This window comes from Gadus macrocephalus, chromosome 4 (genome assembly GCF_031168955.1).
Source record: "Gadus macrocephalus chromosome 4, ASM3116895v1".
NCBI lineage: Eukaryota > Metazoa > Chordata > Actinopteri > Gadiformes > Gadidae > Gadus > Gadus macrocephalus.
The window spans coordinates 19669282-19674987 of NC_082385.1; the positions used below are offsets into that span (position 1 = coordinate 19669282).

Genomic DNA, 5706 nt, shown 5'->3' on the forward strand with positions numbered 1-5706 from the left:
TGTTCGTTTATATAGGCTGTGTGTGCCATGGACGACATGCGCTCCGCATATCGCGCTCCGAGCAGTTATTGTTAATGCGTAAAAGACAGCCGCACTTGTGTGTCGGAGCTTCCTCTTGTTGTGTTTACAAATGTGTTATCAAAGATGTGTTTTTATCCTGTGCTGTTATGAATTCAGTAGGTATACGTGATTTCCACAAGAAATAAAAAGAAACACGACAACGGTCGTTGTCGTGTTTTTTTTTTATTATTTTTTTTTAATAGTTCTATGGGGGGGGGGGGGGGGGGGGGTCGAATGTATTCGAATGTATTAGAATTAATTATGGACATTCGAAATTCGTTCGAATTTCATTTTTGGAAAAAGTGACAGCCCTAACACACACACACACACACACACACACACACACACACATACACACACGGACACGCACACACACACACATTGACAGACACACACCCTCTCAGACCCTTACAGTAAACAGGGCAGGGAGGCGTGGGTGCGCCTGACACCCAGGGGAACCCGTGTCCTTTGTCAACGCAACTAGTTCTGTCACCCTGGCACCCACAGGCAGCCATGTGTGTGTGTGTGTGTGTGTGTGTGTGTGTGTGTGTGTGTGTGTGTCTCTGTGTGTGTGTTTGTGTGAGCGCGTGCGTAATTGTGTGGATATGAGAAAATATTATTCACAATATTGTGTTCTTCTGTGTGTGTGTGCATGTGTGTGTGTGCGTGTGTGTGTGTGTGTGTGTGTGTGTGTGTGTGTGTGTGTGTGTGTGTGTGTGTGTGATTGAGCGAGCGAGCGAGAGAGAGAGAGTGAGAGAGTGCAGATTCTGCATGAGTGAGAGTATTACTCATTATATTCTGCAGGATGTGTGATTGGGTGTATGCAAAATGTGCATGTGCATTTGTGTTTGTGTGTGTGTGTATTATGACTAATATTATAACCACAATTCATGATTTAGATTAATGTCGCTTTCGTAGCAACATTAATCCTGATAGAAACCCTAACATGCGAGTCTGAGATGATGCTCCTTGTATGGGAGTGTGAGTGTGACAAAGGTCCCTTGGCATGGTCAACTTGTGTTTCTATCAATGTGCACTCAAGGCCAAGCAGGCCTTCGCCCTCTCCCCTCCCCTCCTATCCCCTCCCTTTCCTCCCCTCCTGCGCTTGATTGGTTCATGCAGTTATTTCTCCATTTACCCCTAATCCTTCCATTCATCCAGCCTTCTCCTCTCCTGTTACCATCGAATAATCCCTTTGCCAAATGCACTCGTTCATTTATCTGGCTCCTGAAGACATTCATTCACCTATTCATTCAAACATTCATTCATTCGGTCACTTCCTCTCCCTCTGATACCATCTATTATCCCTTTGCCATACATTCCCGGCCTAGTGTATCCTTCTGGCTTATCGATTAATTCATTCAGCCATTAAAGCTAGGGTGGGCGATTTTGGAGAAAACAGCCGTTGAGATTCCGTTGCGTGCTCTCTGGCCCGTCCCTGCCACGCTACCTGCTGTAGCTCCTCCCACCGAACGTCAGTTATGCGCGTTCATGTGAATTCAGTTACATTGATAGGAAGACGAAACACCATGTCCGATTCCGAGGTAATTAAACATTAGTGCTGATTGCTACATAAGTACATAAATAGCATCAACATCTTACTCACAGACATACCATGTTATCTTAAAATCATTGCCATTGCGCTGGTAGGCCTAAGAAAGGTAGCTGTATCAGCCAAGCAAGATAGCAAACTAATTGCAACTGTAGTTCGTTAGCATAAGCTGCCAGAGCAGCTGACCAGTAACCTGGTCATCAATATGTTATATACTGACGTTTTGAAGTCATGAATTGTACTACAATAACGCAAATTTTTTGCATTATAAGAGTGTCCAAGAAGAGAGCCAAGCTGGCTCTGGGGACGATTATGTCCCAGGTCCTAGCAGCACAAGACGTGGGATATGTAGGGTCAGCGGACGTCCTGCTGCTAGAGGCAGGCAGCCTAGGGGCAGAGGCAGGGCCAGAGGAAGGGGACGAGGTCGCGGTAGGAGAGGTCCTGACATGATAGGGCAAGAGGACATGGCCCGTGTGGAAACAATCAGGATTCAACAAATCACAAATGAGCAGGCATGTTTATTTCATGTCATACTTTTAACAAAAAAAAATCAGGCGAGCCAATTGTCAGTATAAATGTGTCATAAGTAATTGTACATTTCCTGGCCAGGTTCGAATCAGAAACCTGAACCTAGAAGCTTCCCACCATCTGCTGGAGCTGTGTTTGGAACGGGAACTATCCCTCATCTTTGACCTCCTGGCCACATCCCACATCTGACCCACAAAAGCCTGGTCCCAGTGACCCACAGCAGCCAGCCTGGGGCATTTGCACCAAATGCAAGGATATAGAGAGGAAATGCTGTGGACAACTCCTGGACTCCTGTGTCTCCATGCTGCCTCACATGGACGCATACATAATGCAGGGGGGGGTTCTGTGGCTGGCCAGGAGGATCTGGAATGATGTCCGTGCTGTGGCTGACCGTCCAGACCCAGGGGAGGACAACAAACAATTTAGGTTTGCCGCCTATAGGCAGTTTGTTGTTTGGCAATACAGAGCACTGGCTCGGGGACACAGGGTCGTCATCCCTAGTTGTTGTGTCTGGAGGATACGGGACAAGTACCCAGACCCACTTGGACAATATGTTGGCTTTCTCACAAGGAGACTTTAAGCATCATTAAAAAGTGTTTAAAAAATACATGTTCAATTTCCTGTTTTTATGACCCATCTTTTCATTGTCGGTTACAGCAGACATCAAAATAACTATAGCATATCATGATAAAATGCACATTCAGCAGGTGTAATGCTGGATAAAGGATGAGGGCAGGTGCGGTAAACTTTTTTATTAAATAATAAAACAATAAGATAATTACTCACACACACAGGAACACCCTGGCCTTCGATGACTACATGCAACACAAGTGCATATTCTAAATAAGTATAAAAGCACTACATAACAAAATGCCTTTTTAGCAGAACAATCGTGCAACTGCATTGAAAATATGTCAATTATAAACAAATTGATCATAGAAAACAATATTCAAAATCCTATATTTTTTTAATATATTTTATAAGAACCAAGTGTAAATAATACAAAACTGTGAAGGACATTTAGATCTAATAAATCGAATATTTACAAATATCAAAAATCAAAAAGTGAGCAGCGTAATACTGTTCCAAACAGCCCCCAGCAGCCTACAGTCAGCTTCAGTTTAGTTGGTATGGGACCTCCAATCTCTTCTATGTTCTCTTACTGCATTCCTTGGCCTGTTGAAAGAATAAAGTCACTACTTTTCCCAAGTGTTTAATTTCCCTTTACTTGGGATATGTACTGTATCATGTGTAGATAATATGTCAAACAGGTTCCACTCCTCTGTGGAATTGGGTTTGCAACAGGTCCTGGGTGGTGGGAGGTGGGATGCTTGCAAGAACCCCATATTGCCGTGGGTCATTAGGCCTTTTTTTTTCTCTGGTCTTTGGCAAACCCTTGTCTGATGTCAGCCGGGCTTCTAGGATAGCACTCTGCAGGTCTGCCATGTATCCGTAGTCCTTCTCCACCTTCACTGTGTATAGACTCCAAGTCTTTGACTTTTTATTGTAGAGCTTGCAGTACCTGACACAGGATGAAATAATGTCTCAATGTATCCACATCAGTCATGCAGCTTAGAATATTGTAAATCTGAAATAGATATATATGAAAATTATTGAAAACGTACTCTATTGAGCCATCAGCCTTCCTCTTCACCGGTCTGTGAACATGATGGTTATAGTCCCACGCTGCTAAGAGGGTGCGTGCTTTGTAAACAGGTGGGCTAAAGCTGAATCGCTTGCTGGCATACATCAGTAAATGATTATGGAAGGATTCCAGCTCAGCGGTTGACCTTACAGAATAAAATAAACAGATGATTAAGCTATGACCCCATATCTATACACATATAACAGAACTTTAGTGCTCATTTGAAAGTGGCCATGAATACAGCGTTATAGATATGCTTGTAAGAGCCATTACCATGAATAGTGTTTATAACACCATGTGCCCAGTATTGTGACAAGTGTAAGACAGTGTATAGCAAGCACCTCAGCCAAGTCATTAGCCTGAGCACTGTATGTCAAATGCCCATATAGCAGGACTTAGCCACTTACAATAACCTTCTTATGAAAACATGTTTACTTACCTGAAACTCAGGAATTTCTCCACATTCTTCAGCCAGTGCTCATCCAGCACTATTTCTGACAGTAACTGAAAGGTCTCAGAATCACTCTGGATCCACTCCTTCTCCCTGTCGGCGGACAAGGGGCCATGTTCACAGCAACATAGGGCCCACTCATGCTCTCCTTGAACATGGTGGAGAAGACCTGTCCACATATCCTACAGTAAAACAGAACTGCATAATTTCTTATTGTGTTGTTTTTTTGCACAATAAATAATACCTATTTTGTCATTATATAAATGCTAGTGCAAGTTTTTAAAATAAATATAAAATAAAATGACCAAAGTCAATTTATCAATAAAATCAAAATGTAAGAAATGGTCAGGAATCGCAAAGTGAAATCCAAAACAGAATTTCAACACAATACTTACACCGAACTGATTAGTGTTCTGTGCAGTCTTACAGCAATACCAGAAATGGTTGCATATCTCCTTACTCCAGGTAAGGAGAATTGAACATCCTTTCCGAAGGCCTGCCTTGACACGGAATGGAAAAGAACATTTAAATAAAGCTCAGACTTTGTCATCAATGTTGATTTGGCAAATTCTCTGGAACCAGGAACCTGATGTAATCACCATCTGTGTGGTAGACACCTGGCTTATAACTGAATGGCAGGAAATGGCAAGACCTTTACAATTCAGTCATTGTGATCATCATCTCAAAGAAGTTGTTTTAACATAAACAACATGAGTAGAAATCAAGTAGGATAAACTGTGTAGTTTGACTTGGTATTATAACAATCTATTATCAAGGACCAATAACAGAATCGAAGTCAGGAACTTACTGCATGGATTTTTTTTTTTTTTTCTTTGACCCATGCCAGATGTCAAGGGTGTGTCGAACACCAGAGTCCTTGAACCTGCCTTTTGTTGGATCTGCATGGAAGGATGCAAACAGATATATGTTAGACGCAGGCTAAAACATTTTGACAATGATCAATCATGAAATACATAGAGCAATACAGTACTGTGCTGAAAAAAAAAATATATTTGTTAAAATAACACAGAAAGCCAGATTACACACAAGGAAACCGTCACTTCAAAGCGATCGCGAAACTGAGCTAGGCTGCTGCTAGCTTGCAACAACGTTATAACAATACATGGAATATAATATGCTAGACTTCCCTCGCAGTGCTTATCTTGGCAGTTGTGTCAAAGTAGCTTTTATACAAACTGGACTCGGACATTATCCACAGTTGAGTTGAAGCCTAGGCCACGTGTTAGCACAATCTCTGTGTTATTCCGACAGGGTTGGTGTGACCATAACTAACCTATAAAACGGACCGGGAAAAGAACCATGGGCTGATGCAAGACATCCTACAGAACCGTATTGAAATGGTTACATTACAGAACCGTAATGTAACGGTTATCGTGGCTTTGCTTAGTAAAAAACCATACCAGCCGACACTTTACATATTCATCGCAATATACCATGGAGGGATAATAC

The 5706-nt window shown here is 42.3% G+C and overlaps 1 long non-coding RNA gene across 1 annotated transcript; it reads right to left on the reverse strand.

The window, feature by feature from the left end:
• Positions 1-3440: 3440 nt before the first annotated feature.
• LOC132455526 (uncharacterized) lies at positions 3441-4948 on the reverse strand. Its single transcript, XR_009525265.1, has 4 exons — positions 4632-4948; positions 4225-4418; positions 3766-3930; positions 3441-3662 (listed from the first exon to the last, which is right to left on the reverse strand). It is a non-coding gene; the product is annotated as an uncharacterized LOC132455526 (long non-coding RNA).
• Between the last annotated feature and the right edge of the window lie 758 nt (positions 4949-5706).